At 43.4% G+C, this 10,231-nt stretch overlaps 1 pseudogene; it reads left to right on the top strand.

Annotated features, from left to right (window-relative positions):
• Positions 1-266: 266 nt before the first annotated feature.
• LOC142046266 (uncharacterized) lies at positions 267-5,041 on the top strand (annotated as a pseudogene).
• The last annotated feature ends 5,190 nt before the right edge of the window (positions 5,042-10,231 follow it).

Raw genomic sequence — 10,231 nt, 5'->3', positions numbered from 1 at the left:
CTTATATAACTGTTCAAAAAGGTAAATCCATAGCTTTTCAAGGACAGTGGTTTTCAACCAGGGTTATGTGTACACGTAGGTGTCCTGGTCATCCACTGCGCCCTGCCCTACCTCCAGCCATCTCTACTCTTGTCCTGCCACTGGATACAGATAGGAACTGGGAAGAGAGAGTGAGGTTGATGTCGCGCAACTCTCCCTCACTTTAATCCAATTCACGTTCAAGTCTCGACATTGTATCATACCACATCATATCAAGTCCTGTGGCGATGGGCGAACGACGAAGCAGCAGGTGTGGATACACTGGGAGCTGTAGCCGTGGACCTGCATGCAGGCGCTCAGGTATAATGGTTGTTCCTCACTGACCAAAGCAGCAGTGGAGCTCGGCATCTTCTTGAGCAACTGAGCAGCCCTGTTCAGGATTGCACTGCTCACCTCCATAGAATGAGGAGGGGGCTAGAAAAGGTGCCCTAAACATTGCCTACTTCACCTTACCCTGGCCAGCATACCGCGGCTGGCAGGGATCCCACAAAAGCAGTCAAACAAAAACAAAACTTAGAGTGACACCGATCACCATTGGCACATGGACTGTGCGCACGCTACTGGACAACACCACAGCAGACAGACCGGAGAGAAGAACAGCACTTGTTGCCAGAGAGCTCGCACGCTACAACATTGACATTGCAGCCCTTAGTGAAATTTGCCTCGCTAATGAAGGACAGCTGTCCGAGTCAGGCAGAGGCTATACATTCTTCTGGAGTGGCCGCAGCAGTGATGAGCGTTGCGAATCTGGAGTTGGCTTCGCCATCAAGAATCATCTTGTTCGGAAACTTGCCCGTCCCCCCAAGGGTGTGAATGACCGACCTCATGACAAATTGCAGCTCCGCTTCAAAAAGGGAAAAAAAAACTACTTTGATCAGCGCCATATGCTCCCACATGACCAACCAGAGGATGTGAAGGATAAATTCTACGAAGAACTAAATGCTCTGCCTATCATCAGTGCACCGCACAGACAAGCTGATCCTGCTTGGTGATTTTAATGCAAGAGTCGGATGCGATGCCGCAGCCTGGGAAGGAGTCATTGGAAAAATGGAATGGGAAAGTGTAACAGCAATGGCCTGTTACTGCTGGGAAAACTTGGTGCAGCACATGACCTTCGATCACCAATACGGTCTTCCACCTTCCTACCTGTAACAGGACTTCATGGATGCATCCCCATTCAAGCACTGGCATCTGATCGGACTATGTCATCATCAGGAGAAGGCACGACAAGATGTCAGGTTCAGAAAACTATGTGCGGCACTGACTGTTGGACGGATCACAGGCTCATAGTATCCAAAGTGAAAGTTCTGTATCATGCCGAAGAGACGACCACAAGGTTGTAAAGCTCTCAAAAGGATCAACGTGTCGAAGCTGAAGAACAGCCGCATCACTGAAAATCTAGTGGAAGACCTAGAGAATAAGCTTGCTGATCTTCGTATTGAGGATGACGTTGAGAAAGACTGGGAGCGATTCCGCAACACTGTCCATACAGCTGCATTGAACGTATTGGGGCCCTCCACACGCAGGCGGCAAGACTGGTTTGACGAAAATGATGCAGAAATCCAGACCTTACTTGCTGAGAAGAACCGCCTGCATCGTGCATATCAGAACGACCCATCCTTAGCGGCAAAGAAGACCACCTTTATCAACACTCGCAGAATAGTACAGAACCGACTGCGCAAAATGCGGGACTTGTGGCTGAGTGCCAAAGCAGATGAAATACAGGCGTATGCAGACAGGAACGACTATAAGCAGTTCTATGAAGCCCTCAACACACTCTATGGTCCTCAGTCTTCTGGGAGCTTTCCCCTCTTGAACTCTGATGGCACTGTGTTCCTTACAGAGAAGACACAGACTCCCCAGAGATGGGTTGAACATTTTGAAGCAGTTCTCAACTGCCCCTCAGTCATCAATGATGAGATCATTGACAAGATGCCCCAGGCTGCAGGCAATGACTCCATGGGTGCTTCACCAGAAGAGGACGAAGTGAAGAAAGACATCAACCAGCTGTCAAGTAGCAAAGCCCCAAGGTCAGATGCGATACCAGCAGTCGGTGACCTGTGCTGCTACGGAAACTCACTGAGCTGTTTCAGTCCTTCTGGAAGCAGGGATCCATTCCACAGGAATTAGAGACGCGTCCATCGTGCACCTCTATAAGAGGAAGGGCAATCGCCAGGTATGCAACAATCACCGTGGAATCTCGCTGCTCTCTACAGCGGGGAATGTTCTTGCACGGGTTCTGTTGAATCGATTGATCATTCACCTGGAGCAGGGCTTACTGCCAGAATCATAGTGCGGCTTCCGCAAGGGACGTGGGACTATTGACATGATCTTCGCTGCACGTCAGCTACAGGAGAAATGTCAAGAGCAGAATTGTGAACTCTACACAACTTTTGTGGACCTCACAAAAGCGTTTGACTCTGTCAGTCGCCAGGGCCTGTGGAGGATCATGTTGAAATTCAGCTGTCCAGACAGATTCATACGAATGGTATGTCAATTTCATCATGGTATGATGGCTCGTGTCCTGGATGATGGTGAAACATCTGAGCGCTTCCCAGTCACCAACGGCGTCAGGCAAGAGTGTGTTTTAGCACCCACTTTGTTCAGCATGATATTCTCTGCCACTCTGACTGATGCCTTTCAACACTGCACTGAAGGAGTAGGCCTGAAGTACAGAACTGATGGGAAACTATTCAATCTGAGGCGACTGCATGCCATCACCAAGGTGAAGGAAACTGTACTTCGAGACTTTCTCTTTGCTGATGATTGTGCTCTGAATGCTAGTACAGAGCCAGAAATGCAACCCAATATGGACAAATTTTCATCTGCATTCAACAACTTCTGTCTCACCATTAACATCAAGAAGACTGAGGTCATGCACCAGTCAGCTCCCCATGCTCTGTACTCAGAACCGTCCAACACTGTAAATGGACAGATACTTCAGGCAGTGGACCACTTCATGTACCTGGGCAGTACCCTTTCCCGAGCAGTGTCAATTGATAATGAAGTAAACTGCAGAATTGCTAAAGCTAGCTCTGCATTTGGCCGATTGCGCTCCAACATCTGGGAACGTCAAGGGATCAGCCTACCAATGAAGCTGAAGGTCTACCGAGCAGTGGGGCTTCCAAATCTGCTGTACGCCTGCAAGACGTAGACTATCTATCGGAGTCATGCACGAAGGCTCAATCGCTTCCACATTTCCTGTCTGCAAAAGCTTCTAAAAATCAGATTGCAGGACAAAGTGCTCGATACTGAAGTCCTTACCAGATCCAGTCTGCCGTCAGTTCACACACTGCTGATGAGAGCCCAGACCAGATGGGCTGGACATGTTGTCATAAGTAAATAGGTAAGGTAAGGGTTAAGTTTCTTTTACCTGGCAAGGGTAACCAAACACCTGACCAGAGGACCAATCAGAGAACTGGATTGTTTAAAGTCAGGGGGGGGAATTTGTATACTCGGGGTCTTTGTTGTTTCCTCGGCTATGAGTAAACAAGGTTTCTTTTACCTCCATCTTATCTCAAATATTCTACTAAAAGTCTGTGAGTACAAAGGAAAGCAAAGTAATTCGGCTATGAGGAGCTTTGTGTTGTATTTACAGATGTGGATTGCTGGGTCTTTGTTGCTTCCTCGGCTGTGAGGGACAAGCTATCTTGCTGATTCCAATCTTCTTCTCATTCTACTAAGGGGCAGTGAGTACAAAACGGGAACAAAGTAAAATCGGCTATGATATGCTTTGCTTTGTACTTACTGTGTGTGATTGCTGGTCTATTTAAATTGGCTATTTTTTAAATCAGACTGGGTTATTCAGATTTTCTTAAGTAGGAGCCTGTATAAATGTTTATGCAAGTTATTAGTCTGTATTGTCTCTTTTTCTATATAAAGCTTTCTTTTTCAAGACTTGTGGAAGATTCTTTTTCTAGTAAGGCAAAGCCAAGCTGTTGGTATTTTGCATCTCAATTGTCCTGAGGGAATAGAACGCTTATCTCTTGGGAAGCAGAAAAACAGGTTTCTTGGTACGCGCAAGCTAGACCAGGAGGAAGCCTGGGAAGGAGGGGGGAAGGGGTTATCTCTCCTGCTTCTGAGACTCCAAGGGATTGGGAATCTGGGGGTCCCCCCAAGGAAGGGTTGGGGACACCAGAGAGAGGAAAGGGGGGTCAGGCCCTATCAATTCCTGACCTGGTGGCAGCCTATCAGATCTAAGCTAGAGATTAAGCTTAGAGGACTTCATGCGAGTACCTTATATTTGAACTCTAATGTTCAAATTGAGGAATATTACTACGACACATGTCGTGAGAATGTCAGATGAGCGCATTCCTAAACAGCTCTTTTACGGAGAACTCACCCAGGGAAAGCGCTCCCATGGAGGACAAAAGAAGAAGTTCAAGGACATCCTGAAGACCTCTCTGAAGTCCCTCGAGATCAACACCGCCACATGGGAAACCCTTGTACTGAACCATCCAGCATGGCGCAGCCTCATTCACACAGGCAGTAATACCTCTGAGGCGAGGCATACTGCTGAGGCAGAAAGAAAGCGTGAGCTGCGCAAGTCCAGAACTGCCCGCACATCATTGACAGTGCCATCACATGTCTGCCCGACGTGTGACAGGACATTCCACGCCTGAATCGGACTGATCAATCATCTTCGGATGCACAGAGTCCAGTCATCGAATGAATGAGTTGTTGAGGTCTTCATTGATAACGATGGACGAACATCAGTAGATGCCCTCTGATAATGCTCTTAAGTGATGCTTCGCTAGCTTATGATTTCCAAATATATGGGCCAAGCTCCAAAGGCCCAACCTCTTTACATTCCCAGGGTGACTCCACCCTCCTCGAGGACAAAGTGGCCATTAAACAATGCTGGAAGGAGCACTCTGAGAGCCTACTAAACTGTGAATCCATGGTCTCTGAAGACACCGTCAAGTCTATTCCGCAATGCCCGGCAATGGAACACCTTGCTGATCCCTCATCTTCTGAGGAAGTCCAGCATGTCATCACCTAGACAAAAAATCATAAGGCACCAGGCCTAGACAGCATCCCAGCTGAGGTTTGAAAAGCTGGTGGAACGGTGCTACTGCACAAACTTTGCCAAAATCTGGACTTGTGAAGAAATCCCACCTGACTTTAAGAATGCCAGCATTGTTACAATATTCAAGAAAGGGACAAATCTTTGTGCGGGAACTACAGACGTATTGTTCTCCTCTCCATTGCAGGGAAGATCCTTGCCTGAGTCCTACTAAACCACCTTCTCTCCCTTGCCGAGGAAGTCCTCCCCAAATCACAGAATGACTTCAGGCCATCCCGAGGCAGAACTGACATGATCTTCGTGGCATGACAGATTCAAGAGAAATGCAGAGAGCAACACCAGGAACTGTTCGTGGCATTCATTTATCAAAGCAAGGCCTTTGACTCTATCAATCATGATGCCCTATGGATGGTGCTGTGTAGGTTTGACTGTCCACAGAAATTCATTTCCATCATCAGACTACTACATGATGGGATGACTGCAAGCATTCTGTGCAACAGCTCAGAGACTGAACCATTCACCATTCACACCGATGTCAAGCAGGGATGTTTCATTGCTTCAACACTCTTCTCCATTTACCTTGCTGTGATTCTGATTCTCATTTGCCACCGCCTTTCTGATGGAATTGGGATAGAGTATCACCTGAATGGCAAGCTCCTCAATTTCCGACGTCTCCAAACAAAATCTAAGATCACGAGAATTGGCAACATTGACCTTCAGTATGCAGATGACTGCATCATTCTTTTACACACAGAGGCCAACCCTAAATCTTTTTGCAGATGCCTATCGCAGCCTAGGTCTTTCTCTCAACATCGGAAAAGCCAAAGTACTCTAACAGCCTTCACCTGCACAAACTACTTGTCGTACTCCACAAATCACCATCAGTGGAGAACCCCTGGAAAATGTGGACCATTTTCCATACCCTGGCAGCCACCTCTCCCAAACAGCCAGCATTGACACAGAAATTGAATACAGGATCCACTGTGCCAGCACATTTTTTGGAAGACTACTCAAATGAGTCTTCAGGGATAGGGATCTGCAAACAGGCACCAAGATCTTGGTTTACAAGGCAGTTGTCATCCCCACCCTTCTCTATGGGCGTGAGACCTGGGTAACTACAGATGACAACTCAACCAGCTGGAGTGGTTCCAGCAGTGCTGCTTCAAGAAGATTCTCAGGATCAGCTGGGAAGACTGATGCACTAACATCAGCATTCTCTCTGCAACCAACAAAAGCAGTATAGAAGTGCAGGTCATGAAATACTAACTCCGCTGGGCTGGTCACTATGTACGTATGCCTGACACTTGCCTCCCAAAGCAAGTACTTTTCTCTCAGTTAAGTCAGGGAAGAAGGGCTTGTGGAGGGCAGCGGTTTCAAAGATGTACTGAAAGTGCACCTTAAAAAGGGAGGCATCAACTCAACAACCTGGGAGGACTTGGTGCGGAACAGAACACAGTGGCACCACACCATACACCAAGCCACAGCTCACTTTGAGGAGAACAGACATACTGATGAGACAGAGAGGCAACAAAGGAGGAAAGAAAGAGCACAACAATCCAACCAACAACTAAGTCTCCTCCAAAATTACACCTGTCACTTCTGTGAGAAAATCTGCAGGGCACGAATTGGGTTCCTCAGCCACTTACAAACTCAACAATGAACCCTCTTGGCAGACATCATCCTCACATCGAGGGATAGCCGAAGAATAGATTTTCAAAAATGATTTCTTCCAAAAATGAAATAAGGGACTAGGTCTCAGTGAAAATTATGTCTACGCCAACTTTCACATTTCAAACATTTGCCATTTTTGCTGTAGCCCAGTTCAAAACAAGCATAGTCAGACTTTTGTTTTGTCTTGTTTTACAGTACAAAATGTATATTGTTCCAGCAATTCAGCTTCAGAAGAAACCAAGCCTGGAAAATTTCAGCTCAGAATGTGAACATTTCAGAAATTATGATCATGTTAAAATGGAGTTAAGGAAACTGTTCTATAATCTTAACTTTTTCAGTGTAGACTATATCTTAAAAAAAATATTCTTATGAACCACCTTATCCCCCAGTCATAATGGCAAACACCACTTCGTCTCCTATTTGTGGGCAGCTATTGGAATTACTTACATGTAAATTTAATGTTTGGCAAGTATTTAATATTTTTAGTTTCCTTTAACACAGTTTAGCAATTAGAAACATGAAGAGAATACTACTATGTGATCAGCCAGCATCATGCAAACAACCTGTCAGTGGTCCAGTGAGCTCCATAATAAAGGGCTCTACAGGGCAACATCTATAGTTGTGAGAAAAAATGAGGAGCTAAAAATGCCACTGATGTTGCAAACCAGGGAGAGAGGTAATGTAGAGGAATTATCAACAGTCATGGAAAACAATGTGAGTTTCGTAAGGAATACGAGCAATTCGGTTTTCAACATAGTGAGTTTGAGTTGTCAGTGAACATCTAGAGAAGTATTGAAGGGACAGAGCTGTGAAGGAAAACAGAAGAAGAAAGACCGGGGATGAAGAGAGGTGGGAGTAGTCAGCATAAAGGTGATAGATGAGCCCATGATATACAGTGGAACAAGAGGAAGGAATCAGAAAGAGAACCCTGATTGAAACCAAAGAGAACAGAATAGAGGAGGAAAAGGAGTCAGCATTACAACTACTAAAGAAACAAAGAGATAGGAAGTGAACCAGGAGAACCCGGGGATATATTTACACTTCAAGCTGGGGGTGTGATTCATAGCTCAAAGAGACATATCCATGATAGCTCTGATATAGTTAGTGCTAAAAACAGTTAGTGGCATGAGCAGTAAGAGGAGCTAGCTGCCCCAAGTACATACCTAGTGTCTCATATGGCCCCCCTGCTGCTTGCACTGCGGTAGCTACACTCACTTTTAGCACCTTGGCTCTATCAGAGCTAGTGCAGGTAATTCTCCTTAAACTGGGAATTACACTCCCAGTTCAAAATGCAGCTGTACCATGAGCCATGAAATCTGAGAAAAGGAAGATGAAGGAGTGAGGAATAGTTGAAATAAGATATTTTTTAACAATTTTAGACTTTCAGGGCCATATTCGTAGATAGTGTAAATTGGTGTAAATCCAATGAAGTCAATGGAGTTATGCTGATTTACACCTGAGAATCTGGCCCTTGGTGATGTAATGCTGTCTGATTTCATGAAGTGTGCATTAATATTATTTCTTGCTAGTAAAATACTGCCTTTAAAAAAACAACAGTTCCTACAGTAGTGGAATGAGTCCATTTATTTACATTGTTTATTCTTTTCACTCATCTCTTCTAGTGGAAATGTTAGGAATGAAATATGTATGTCCATTACTTTACAAGTTTGTAAAGTACAAGGCTATTCTGTGCCTATTGAAACTTTCTACTTTCTCTGCAGTTTCACTAAAGTTGCATGGATTTCTGGGACAACTTGAATTGTAATACTATGATGAATATTTAAATATTTGCACATACTTTTAAAGTCATACAGTAGATAAGGCTTATTAGTTAAAATAATAGAATTTGTAAAAGTAAACATGTTAAGCAGTTAACAATAATACAATTTCTTTCTCAGCTACAGTACAACATTTAAAATGTAGCCATTCAACTGCATGCAGATTATTTGTGTACTAGAGTCTTGTATATGGGAATCAGGAGTTAGGGGGGTTTGTCCCAGCAGTGCCAAAGATTGGCTGCTAAATATCATATCCTCTCTTGTGTTTTCCTTTCTGTAAAATTGAGGTAATAGTCACACAACTTTGTAAAGAGTTTTTTTTGCTGAAAAGGACTATTTATGTGCAAAGTAGTAGTAGCAGTATAAAAAGGCAGTGGCTTAGAAAGAGATAGAATTGGAGTTTAAGCAAATCAATTTATTAACAAAAATAAGATTGATGTACATATTTAATCAGAAGAAATTGGATCTATGCAATACATATTGCAATAAAATGGATAAGTATTGCTTCTGCTCTTCATCACCATTCCTTGACACTTTGCTGTTCTTTGGAAAACAACTTAAATCCATAAATCATATCTTTGTTTGTTAAGACTCCTTTTTATGTTTACATTTTATTTTTCTCTTCATGATATTAAACCCATTGCACAGTTCTGTTCAGCCTGGGGTAACTTTCTTTATTTGTCAAATCACTGACTGCATGTCCATATTGAAAAGTCCTATCAAATTTAATTGGGATGAAACGAATAGAGTTCTACAGAAACCTGCAGGGTTTTTTGAACCATCCTATTGAAATCTATAGTTGGGATATAATTTTTTATCTGATTTTGTAGGATGGGTTTTGTAGAAAACCTCTAGGAAAGTCATTGTTTTCTATGGTTTCATGCCTATTCAATTCTATAGGATTTTTTCATAAGGATGATTTATCATATATAAATTTAATCCCATCGTGTTTATTTTTCCCTTAAATACAACATAACTAAAGCAGCTCACAAATTTCCTTTACGCAATCTCCGTCTCCCTTGATTGTTAAAGCGAGCCCATCATTGTAGCTGAAATTAGTAATTGCTTGTCAAACCAGCAATTTCAAAATCTGAAATACTAACCAGTTGGTAGGGGAATAGTGTTATATAAAAGAATTCTAATGTATGCTACATATTCAGAGCTACGGATCTAAATGACTTCAAATATATTTAAATAATATATTACTATATAGGCAAAACCAAACACTTGAATGTCTTTATACGTTCCATGAAGAAGCAAAGTGAAGAAGTAAATCCCAGTTACAAGGTATTATGTGCAGTACTATGCAGTCACTATGTAAGTAGTAAGGCTAAATTTCACGGGATCAAAAATTGGCACAAGACTTCTATGTTCATTCTGCCAAACCTGAAACAGCAATCCTGGGTATGAGCTTCACCCTTTTTTGGAGCTCCATCAGCACACTGCAGCTGTTGTATCAGCCACTGGGAATTTCAGCTACAAAAAAAGAGACTGAAATATAGGTCACTGCAAGCTAAGAGGGGAAGAGATAGGAAGCAAAAAGCTCTAGCATAAGGACTGCCAGTGACTTCATGCAAATCATTATGTAAAAATAAGACTTACAACATTGTAGTCAAAAGGCCTATACATTTGCTCCGCTGAAAAAAAATACAGATTTTTTTTTACACTTATGAGTACACTGCAGCTGTTACTTTGGCCAGAGAGAAAATATTCTTTG

The sequence above is a fragment of the Chelonoidis abingdonii genome, chromosome 1 (assembly GCF_003597395.2).
Source record: "Chelonoidis abingdonii isolate Lonesome George chromosome 1, CheloAbing_2.0, whole genome shotgun sequence".
NCBI lineage: Eukaryota > Metazoa > Chordata > Testudines > Testudinidae > Chelonoidis > Chelonoidis abingdonii.
Note: the sequence above shows the minus strand (reverse complement) of the source record. Positions and strands in the feature narration are given on the sequence as shown.